Source organism: Sus scrofa, chromosome 3, assembly GCF_054392235.1.
Source record: "Sus scrofa isolate SSC_HxYL_T2T_F1_AM1 chromosome 3, Sscrofa_HxYL_maternal_Yorkshire_Landrace_v2.0, whole genome shotgun sequence".
Taxonomy (NCBI): Eukaryota; Metazoa; Chordata; class Mammalia; order Artiodactyla; family Suidae; genus Sus; species Sus scrofa.
In genome coordinates, this window is record NC_139385.1 from 80,259,834 (window position 1) to 80,271,458 (window position 11,625).

An 11,625-nucleotide genomic window follows, 5' to 3' on the forward strand; every position below is an offset into this window, starting at 1 on the left:
TCCCGAAGTGGCTCATGATTCAATCCAAGTACAGGCTGATGGCAAGCGCCAAACTCTAGTTCATAGATAGATAGACAGACAGACAGACAGACAGATATCAGTCACATATATGACATTATGTCTTGTTTTTCCCCTTTTTCCTTTTTGCCTTAAAATTATACATGAAAACACATACAAATGATTGGCAGGCTAACACAACAAACTGGTAACAGAGGTTACTGTGGGGATGGGGAGTTTCGTGGTGGGCCTTGACTCCAGAGAACTTCCACTTTTTAATCTATCTTCTGTATTATTTAAATTTTATCACAGCTATCATAGATTCACAGACTGCATTTTAAATTATAAATATTTTAATACAAATTTTTTCAAACAAATCTTTTACTTGTTTACACCAAAGCCTAAGTGGGGGCACTATGAAGCAGGCAGACCCAGTGCCCAGCCTCATGAAGCTGGTTGTGTCCTGGGGGAGAAGGACAGAGAAACCAGCACTGATTCAGAGTATGGAGAGCCGAGCGATGAGGAGAGATGAGGCAGGAGGGGACACAGAGCAAGGCCCCTACCCCACCTAGAGGGTGGCGTGGAAAACTTTCTCAGCCTTAGAACTTAAAAATGAGTAGAAGTTGGAGTTCCCGTGTGGCTCAGCAGGTTAAGGATCCAGTGTTGTCACTGCAGCAGCTCAGGTTACTGCCACGGCACAGCTTCCATCCCTGGACTGGGAATTTTCACATGCCACAGGTGCAGCCAAAAAAAAAAAAAAAAAAAAAAAGAGTAGAAGTCAAGAGGCAAACAGGGAGAGGAGAATGGACAGAAGAGTACAGCAGGAAGAGGGAACAGCACCTGCCAAGTCAGAAACCATGGCTCACTCAGGAAACCCAGAGTGACTGGAGCACAAGCGGAGAGGAAGGAGAAAGAAGAACAGAGAGATACTAGGTCTGATCAGCGACCTTGTAAAGTCTCATTCAACTTTAATAGACATTCTCCTCCAGAGCCAACTATACCATCATTCCTAAACCACTAGCTGTTTAATACCGTGAAAACCAAACCCAGAAAAACCGTGCCTAGAGGCAAAGAGGTATTCAGAGAGGACCCGAAGCAGAAAGGCTGATAGACTTGCCTTTCAGCATGATCAGCATCTCCTCCCCTAGATGCATCAGCGGTAAAGCATGGCATTCTTAACTCTCATTGTCTCACAACGGCACATTTTTCTCATATTTAAAACACTGGGTGGTGTTTCCCTAGTGTCAGCTGAAGGAAGACCACCCACCCATCTGTACCAGCCTGTGATTCCTGGCTTTCACTGCCAACTTTTTTTTTTTTTTGTCTTTTTACGGCTGCACCCATGGCATATGGAGGTTCCCAGGTTAGGGGTTGCATTGAAGCTGCAAGCAACGGGACTACACCACAGCCACAGCAGCTCAGGATCTGCAACCTACACCACGGCTCCTGGCAATGCCAGATCCTTAACCCACTGAGCAAGGCCAGGGATTGAACCTGCATCCCTATGGATACTAGTCAGATTCTTTGCTGCTGAGCCCCAATGGGAAATCCCCACTGACAACTTTAATAGACATTTTCCCCCGGAGCCAACTGTACCATCATTCCTAAACCACTAGCTGTTTAATACCATGAGAACCAAACCCAAAAAAACCCTGCCCCTTCTGGAAATTTAGTGTGGAGGAATCCCTTTGTGAAATCCTCGGTGGGTAGGTCTGTAGGGCCACTCCGTTCCAGGCCTGCAAGACCCAGGCTGCATTCACCTCAACTGCTCCTTGCTGGCACAGCCACTGATCTGCTGGAACCTGCTGGCAGTCACTCTCCCCGCCCCAGCCTCCCAGTGCCACCCTTGGTTAAGCTTTCCTCTTGTCTTGTGCCCAAACATCTGCTTTAAGGCTGCAGCCTACCTCTAACTCTGAGCTTGAGGGTTTCCAATGACAATGAGCTCTGTTGGGAATTTCCTCTTTCTATTATGTCAAATTTTCTTTCTTTTTTTTTTTTTTTTTTTTCCCTATTAGGACACAAGTTCTGACTTACAGACCTTTTCACTTTTACAAGCTGCTTTCTGAAATCACTAATTCATGTCATTCACAATTAGGAATGAGAGAGAAAACCAATTTTGCGTCTGCTTGTAGCATGTGCCTAGGAACAGTGGCAAAAGAAGAATCCAGAAATTATCCCTAAAATTTTCACTCAGCATTTACTGGGTATTCTACTATTTCAAAGCACCAAAGGTAAATAAGAAATACTATTGGAGTTCCCCTTGTGGCTCAGTGGTTAACGAATCCGACTAAGTGAAGTAAATCAGAAAGAGAAAGATAAATGCTATTCGATATATCACTTATATGTGGAAACTAAAATATGGCACAAATGAACCTATCTACACATCGGAAACGACCTCATGGACATGGAGAACAGACTTGTGGTTGCCAAGGAGGAGGGAGAGGGGTGGGATGGACTGGGAGTGTGGGGTTAGTAGATGCAAACTACTGCATTTGGAGTGGATATTAATGAGATCTTGCTGCATAGCACAGGGAACTATATCTAATCACTTGTGATGGAACATGATGGAGGATGATGTGAGAAAAAGAATGTATATATATGTATAACTGAGTCACTTTGCTGTACAGCAGAAATTGACAGAACAGGACAATGTTTCCGTGACACAGCAGAAACGAATCCGATTAGGAACCAAGAGGCTGCGGGGGTTTGATCCCTGGCCTCACTCAGTGGGTTAAGGATCCGGTGTTGCCGAGAGCTGTGGTGTAGGTTGCAGATATGGCTTGGAACCAGCGTTGCTGTGGCTGTGGTGTGAGCTGGCAGCTACAGCTCCAATTAGACCCCTAGCCTGGAAACCTCCATATGCCGCAGATGTGGCCCTAAAAAAATCCACAAAAGACAAAAAGAAAAGAAACTGACAAAACATTGTAAATCAACCATAATAAAAAAAAATTTATTTAACTAAAAAAAAAGGAAAATCATCTCCTAAAACATTCCTCTAAGATCAGAGACTACAAAAACGTAAGAAATTAGTGTTTTTAAAAAAATTGTTTCCATTTTTGATAGTATAAACTAATTTCTTACAATGAAAATTGAGGTCTGCCACCTCCCCTTCATTTCTTTAGCTTTTGAATTCTTACTGTATTGAATTCATGTTGTTATATTATGGTGTAATCCAAAGCATTTGTGATGAATTTTCTTCTGTTTTTTATTTACTTCTGGACTGAGCTCCTCGTCTTTTTTTTTTTTTTTTTTTTTTTTTTTTTTTTTTTTGTCTTTTTGTCATTTCTTGGGCTGTTCCTGCAGCATATGGAGGTTCCCAGGCTAGGGGTCTAATGGGAGCTATAGCCACAGCAACGCAGGATCCGAGCCGTGTCTGTGACCTACACCACAGCTCACGGCAACGCCGGCTCCTTAACCCACTGAGCAAGGCCAGGGATTGAACCCTCAACCTCATGGTTCCTAGTCGGATTCATTAACCACTGCGCCACGATGGGAACTCCAAGCTCCTTGTCTTTTGGACACTATGTTTCTATTTTTTGTGTTTTGCTGTTGCTCATTTATATAGTTGTGCTATTTATTTTCCCTCTGCTCAGTCTCGGCAGTCTTTCCAGACCTTTCGTAGGCTCTGATCAATAACAGCAGTACAACCTAGCACTTAACTATGTGGTACTTTCTATGTTCCAGCTACTGTTACAAGTGTTTCCAAATATTAATTTATTTCATCTTCACAAGAATCCTGAGGTATTATTATCATTTCTATTTTACAGATGAGGAATTTCAGGCATAAAGTAATTGACCTTGTTCAGGTAACTTATAAGTAATAGAGGCAGATTAGAAACTAAGCATACATTTCTCTTTTTTTTTTTTTTTTTTTTTTCTTTTTGCCATTGCTTGGGCCACTCCCCCGGCATATGGAGGTTCCCAGGCTAGGAGTCTAATCAGAGCTGTAGCCACTGGCCCACACCAGAGCCACAGCAACTCGGGATCGCAGCTTCGTCTCTAACCTACACCACAGCTCACGGCAACGCTGGCTCCTTAACCCACTGAGCAAGGCCAGGGATCGAACCTGCAACCTCATGGTTCTTAGTCGGATTCGTTAACCGCTGAGCACAATGGGAACTCCCATCCATTTCTCTTAACCACTTTACTTCCCACCATTTGTTCTCCACTGAGCTGCAGTTTTGAGGGCTGGATATTTCCTGTAGCCTGAAGATATGGTGAGTACAGAGGGAGAGTTCATCTTAAAAGGTGGGGTTTGGGGAGTTCCCTTCGTGACACAGTGGTTAACAAATCCGACTAGGAACCATGAGGTTGTGGGTTTGATCTCTGGCCTTGCTCAGTGGGTTAAGGATCCGGTGTTGCCGGGAGCTGTGGTGTAGGTTGCAAACGCAGCTCGGATCCCACATTGCTGTGGCTCTGGTGTAGGCCGGCGGCTACAGCTCCGATTGGACCCCTAGCCTGGGAACCTCCATATGCCACGGGAGCAGCCCTAGAAAAGGCAAAAAGACAAAAAAAAAAAAAATATGGAGTTTGAAGATTTAATTTAGGGTACTAGGATTCACTCCACCTTGTAGGAGGCTGTACTCCAATCTCCTTATAAAGAGTGTCCTTAGCCTTTGGACTCGTCTAGTTTAGCCTGTAGCCCTCTTAGCCACTGAAAAGGGAAAAGTTGCTGTATCTGCTTCACCCATTTCTCTCTAGCAACCCTCTCTTCTTCTCTACAGTCAGAGAGAATAAAGGAGATAACTCCTTGGTTTTCTTCTCTCTTGATTGAGGGTGTAAGTAATTCTCACGAGTGCAAGGGACTCAGCTATGACTTCTAGAAGAGGAGGTGTAGGAATCTTCTACTCGTCCTCTCAGTGTCAGGATCTCCTATATTATTCCTTATTTGCCACATTCTGAAGTTCATGGCACTGCAATGTGCCCTATTCCTTGTTAACTGTTGCAGTAAAATATTTTGCTCATTTATATAATGGTGGGGAGTGTGTGTGTGGGGGGTTGTTCATTCATTTAATTAAGTAGTAATTAGGTAGGTATTAGAGAAAAGTACTTTGAGGCATGTTGACTCCATCATCCTGAACCAAATATATATGCCACAGTTAAGTATTCATTGTTTCTTGGAGATCCCAGGTTACCTAAATTTTATAGATCTGACAGAGGAAATAAGGTTCCTATGGGAACAGGATGGAGGAAGAAACATAAATCCCTAGGGAGTCCCTATTGTGGCGCAGTGGAAACGAATCCAACTAGTATCCATGAGGATGTGGGTTCGATCCCTGGCCTCCCTTAATAGGTCGGGGATCTGGTGTTGCCATGTGCTATGGTATAAGTGGCAGATGCAGCTCGGATTCCGAGTTGCTGTGGCTGTGGTGTAGGCTGGCAACTGTAACTCCTATTCAATCCTTAGCCTGGGAATTCCCATATGCCTCGGGTGTGGCCCTGAAAAAGAAAAAAAAAGAAAGAAAGAAAGAGAAAGAAACATAAAACCCTAAAGACTTAAAATTAAAATCCCAGATAAAGTGGAATATCCTGAACCACTTAATTCATAAAATAAAGAAAAATGCCTTAGAGTTCCCTGGTGGCTCAGTAGGTTAAGGATCCAGCATAGTCACTGCTGCGGCTTGGGTTGCTGCTGTGGTATGGGTTCTATCCCTGGTCCTAGCTTTTCTGCATGCTACCGGCATGGACAAAAAAAGAAAAATGCTTTAATCACTGGGATGTTCAGACTATTTAGCTTTTAAGTGAAGAATGCCAGACCCCAGGTTCAGATACAGAGGAAAAAAAAAAAAGGCTTTTTGTTTTTTTAGCACGATTTGCATTTATCCTTTTTACATATTAGGCCTTCATATTGTTAACATCAGGTTTTGGTAGCTTCCTCCTGCTAAATATCTGGCAACAGTCTCATTTGCCTATTTCCACCCCAGAGCATAATCTAAGATACCAAGAAACTCCACTCCCAACCAGCTATATTAGGAATGCAGGTACACTTTCTGACCACTAACCATGACAAATACCGAACAGGAGAGAAGGGGGGCACATGAGATGCTGACAATGAGGGAAGCCCTCCTCCTTCACAGTCCTTATATAAAGGCAAAAAATAATAAAAAATAAAAAATTTAAAAATTTAAAAAGAAAGCAAGGAGTTCCCTGGAGGTCACAGGTGCTTCATTTAAGTCATTTCACTGACAGAACAGATTGTGCAGTTAAGATTTTTTTTTTAATGATTTTTATTTTTTTCCATTATAGCTGGCTTACAGTGTTCTGTCAATTTTCTACTGTACAGCAAGGTGACCCAGTCACACATACATATATACATTCCTTTTTCTCATATATCTTCTATGTTTCTGGCTAAACTGCTTGTTGGGTGATGGCACCAAGGAGGTAGATGAACCATGGAGGAGGGCCTGTGGTGTTGGCATGGGGAGGAGCCTGGGTTCTCAATCTGTTGGGTTTGAGGGTCTTGTGGGATTTAGATCTGGAGCTAACCCCAACCTTAACCCTAACCCTCCAATCAGAGTCTAATCAATGGATTTGATTCAGTGGGGGGGGGGGGGGGGGTCTGCCTGTGAAAGGAAAAGAAAAGTCACTTGGGAGAGAAAGTCAGGGAATGGCCACCTCTAAGGACAAGCTAGAGAGAGAGCCCGAGGGAGGGCCGAGAGGAAAACCACAGAGGGAGAGACTTTCGGGGGAAGCAGGGGGTTGCCAGGTATCCGGGACCACCAAGAAGGCCTGAAAGCAGCTGTTGAATTCGGCACCAGGAGGCTGTGGGCGCGCTGGGAAACAATTTCCCTGCAATGGTAGAGGCGGAAGTCAGATTGCAAAGCACTGGGGAGAGGATGGGAGGTGAGGAGACAGAGGCGGCGAATCAGGCCACTCAGTGGAGAAGCTTGATGGGGAGGGGAGCAAAAGGAGATGGTGGCAGGAGGAAGGGAAAATTGGAAAGGCAGAAGATGAGAAAAAGCCGAAAACTGCTTCTATTAAATTGAAAAACCAAACAATCAAAAAAGTTCACAGTGAGCCAATGCATTAAGGAAGAACTCCCACTGAGGGAAAAAAAAACATGAGCATCAGATTTTTAAAAAGTCAGTCCTTTTAAACCAATATTTTTAGCTTTTGTTAAGTACCCTGACATTTTCTTATTCTAAAAGCAATGCATGTTACTTAAAAATTTCATTTTTATAGCAGAATAAAACTAAATCCTTTTTTACATTAAATATACATTAAATGTATATTTTACATTTTATATACTTTTACATTAAATATACTTTATAAGTATATTATTAATTTTATTTTATAATGATTTTTATTTTTTCCACTATAGCTGGTTTACAGTGCTCTGTCAATTTTCTACTCTACAGCAAGATCACCCAGTTACACATACATGTATACATTCTTTTTTCTCACATTATCATGCTCCATCATAAGTGACTATAGTTCCTAGTGTACACAGCAGGATCTCATTGCTAATCCATTCCAAAAGCAATAGTTTGCATCTATTAACCCCAGATTCCCAGTCTATCCCACTCCCTCCCCCTTGGCAACCACAAGTCTGTTTTCCATGTCCATGAGTTTCTTTTCTGTGGAAAGGTTCATTTGTGCTGTATATTAGATTACAGATATGTGATATCATATGGTATTTGTTATTCTCTTCTCTGAGTTTCTTGTTCCATCCATGTTGCTGCAAATGGCATTATTTTTTTCTTTTTTATGGTTGAGTAGTATTCCATTGTGTATATTATACCACATCTTCTTAATCCATTCATCTGTTGATGGACATTTAGGTTGTTTCCATGTCTTGGCTATTGTGAATAGTGCTACAACGAACATGTGGGTTCAGGGAAAGTTTTGTCCAGAGATGTGCCCAAGAGTGGGATTGCTAGGTCAAATGGTAGTTCTATATTTAGTTTTCCCAAGGTACCTCCATACTGTTTTCCATAGTGGTTGTACCAATTTCCATTACCACCAACAGTGTAGGAGGGTCTCCTTTTCTCCACACCCTCTCCAGCATTTGTTATTTGTGGACTTATTAATGATGGCCATTCTGACTGATGTGAGGTGGTACCTTATAGTAGATTTATTTATAGAATTAAAGATAACTTAATGTCATGTACAACTGAGAGAAAATATTTGCGTAATACATGTCTGATAAAGAACTTGTATCCAGAATATATAAAAAAACTCTCAAAACTCAGTAATTAATAAAATAAACCCAATTTTAAAAATAAAAGATGAGAGGAGACACATCACCAAAGTCATACAGTGACAAACAGGCACTTGAAAAAAAGATTCAACACACTAGTCATTAGAAAAATGAAAATTAAAGCCACAATGAGACACCACTACAATCTATTAGGACAGCTTAAAAAATGTTTAATTAACACCAAGTGCTAGCAAGGATGCAGAGCAATTGAAATTCCCAAACACCGCTGGCATAAATGCAAAATGCTACACCCACTTTGGAAAACTGTTGGGCAGGTTCCTTCAAAATTAAACATAATGGGAGATTCCTGACAGCTCAGTGATTTAAAGATCCAGCACTGTCACTGCAGTGGGCCTAGGTCACAGCTGTGGTTTTTGTTTGACCCCTGGCCTGAGAACTTCTGAATGCCATGGGTGCAGCCAAAAAAAAAAAAAAAGGAGTTCCCGTCGTGGCACAGTGATTAACGAATCCGACTAGGAACCATGAGGTTGCGGGTTCGGTCCCTGCCCTTGCTCAGTGGGTTAATGATCTGGCGTTGCCGTGAGCTGTGGTGTAGGTTGCAGACGCGGCTCGGATCCTGCATTGCTGTGGCTCTGGCGTGGGCCAGTGGCTACAGCTCCAATTCGACCCCTAGCCTGGGAACCTCCATATGCCACGGGAGCGGCCCAAGAAATAGCAAAAAGACAAAAACAAAAAAAACAAAAAAAAACCAAAAACTTATGTTCACACAAAAACTTGCATGCAAATATTTGCAGCACCTTTAGTCATAATCACCAAAAACTGGCAAATATCCCTCAACTGGGGAAAGAATAAACAAAACATGGTACATACACTCCAAACAATGGAATATTATGCAGAAATAAAAAGAAACAAACTACTGGTATATAATGACAACATAAATGAATCTCAAATGCATTATTCTAAATTAAGGAAGCCAGACTCAAAAGTCTGTATACTTATATGACTTCATTTATGAAGGCAAAACTATAGGGGCAATAAATAGATGAGTGGTTGCCAGGAGCTGGGGCACCAGTTGGGTGGGAGATTATAAAGAGGCAGCAAACGGGAATTTTTGTGGTGATGTAACATCTCAACCTTGATTGAGATGGTCATTATATGTGGTTATCAAAACTCATAAAAGTATAGGAGTTCCCATCACGGCGCAGTGGAAACAAATCTGACTAGGAACCATGATATTACGGGTTCAATCCCTGGCCTTGCTCAGTGGGTTAAGGCATTGCCATGAGCTGTGGTGTAGGTTGCAGACACAGCTCGGATCCTGCATGCCTGTGGCTGTGGCTGTGGCTGTGGTGTAGGCCGGCAGCTGTAGCTCCAATTAGACCCCTAGCCTGGGAACCTCCAAGTGCCATGGGTGTGGCCCTGAAAAGACAAAAGACAAAACAAACAAACAAAATTCATAAAACTATATACTAAGAGGGGTGAATTTTGCTGGGGGAAAAAAACGGCAATTCATAAGAAAAATATGTCATGTGGAAGAAAACTTTAGAATAACCCATTCAACTGATGAAAGGACACTCAGGAAGGGTAAGTGATTAACAGTTTTATCTTAGTAGGACTAGTGAGAGGAAAACCAAAGTTTCCTGACTTGTCCAGGATCCTTTACACTATAGCAATATTTTCTAATTTTTTTTTTTCACTGTGACCCGTGGTAAGAAATACATCATTACCACAAATTCAGCAACTTAAACCAAGTCATTTATTATTTCACTCTTCCAGAGGTCAAAAGCCTGGCACAGCATGACTGGATTCTCTGCTCTGGGTCTCAACAGGACTAAGTGAAGGGGTCAGTTAGTCTGGGCTTTATCTGGAGGCTCTAAGGGAAAATCCATTCCAAGACCAAGCAGGTTACTGCAAAATTCAATGCAGTGATGAGACTGAGAATGTTTCCTTGCTGGCTATCAGTCAGAGGTTGTTCTCAGCTTCTAAAAGCTGTCACATTCCATGGCTCATGACCCGCTCCATCTTCAAAGCCAGCAATAGATGAAGTCCTTTTTATGCTCTGAAGTTTTCTGACCCCTCTTCTGCCACTTCTCTTCTTCTACCCTAAACCAGGAGAAAGCTCTGCCTTTAAGAGTTAATGTGATTACTTTGGGCCACAAGACAGGCCCAAAGATAATGGAGGATAATCTATATGAAAGTCTACTGATTAGTAATCTTAATTATATCTGCAACATCTCTTTTGCCATGTAACATAATCACAAGCAGGACACCAAGATGCAAAGGTCATGGGGGCCAAAGTTTTGCCCATCACATAGATTCTACACAATGACCTAGGATATGCACATATAAGTGAAACAAAAATACTTACCTTTCACTCATATCAACACTACACCGCTTTCAATATATTACTTTAAAATGCCAGTGGCAAATACTACATTGATTTCATGTCCTATCAATGGTGTATAATTTCTTAAATTTATCTTGAAAAAAGGCCTGCCTTCCCTTTGAAATCCCAATTGTCTGTAAGAATAGGAGAATCATAGAGGCTTCAGGGGCCTGTGTAATCTCTGAAATTATATGCAAAGTTCTGGGACTAACTAATTACTAGAAAAACAGGCAATATTGGGGACAGTCTACAGGATACCTTCCGTGCTACTGAAGGCTACCAAAGTCGTGAAAAGTGAGAGAGGACTGAGAAGTGGTCCTAGACCAGAGGAGACATGATGAGTAAACACCACGCACTCGGTTGGATCTTAGAGCAGTAAAAGGATATTAACAGGAAAACTGGAGAAATCTAAAAAGTCTAGTTCAGTTAATAGTGATATAAATGTCAGTTTCTTAGGGGTTTTTTTTGTTTGTTTGTTTGTTTTGTCTTTTGCCTTTTCAGGGGCACACCTGCAGCATATGGAAGATCCCAGGCTAGGGGTCTACTGGACCTACAGCTGCTGGCATACACCACAGCCACAGCCATGCCAGATCCGACCCGTGTCTGCAACCTACACCACAGCTCACAGCAATGTTGGATTCTTAACCCACTGAGGGAGGCCAGGGATCAAACCCACAACTTCATGGTTCCTCGTCGGATTCATTTCCACCGCCCCACAACGGGAATTCCCGTTTTTTAGTTTTGACAAATGTACTGGCAATGTAAGATGTTAACCATGGGGGCCTAGGTGAGGGGTGTACAAGAACTCTGTACTATCTTTGCAGCTTTTCTGTAAATCATTACTCTAAAAGAAAATTTACTTAGAAAATGTTACAAGATTGAATATCTACACTTCTTTAGCAAAAAGATGTGTAGACTTTATACCCTCTATTCATGATCCAAAATTACTTATGACCCAGTCTCCAGGGCTTGCCACTGCTTTCTTCAACCACTAAGTACTCTGTCTCCTTCCTGCTATGTCACCCACATCTTCCCCCCAAAAAACAAAATTTAGCCAGAGCCTAAGAAAAGGGAGAACAGG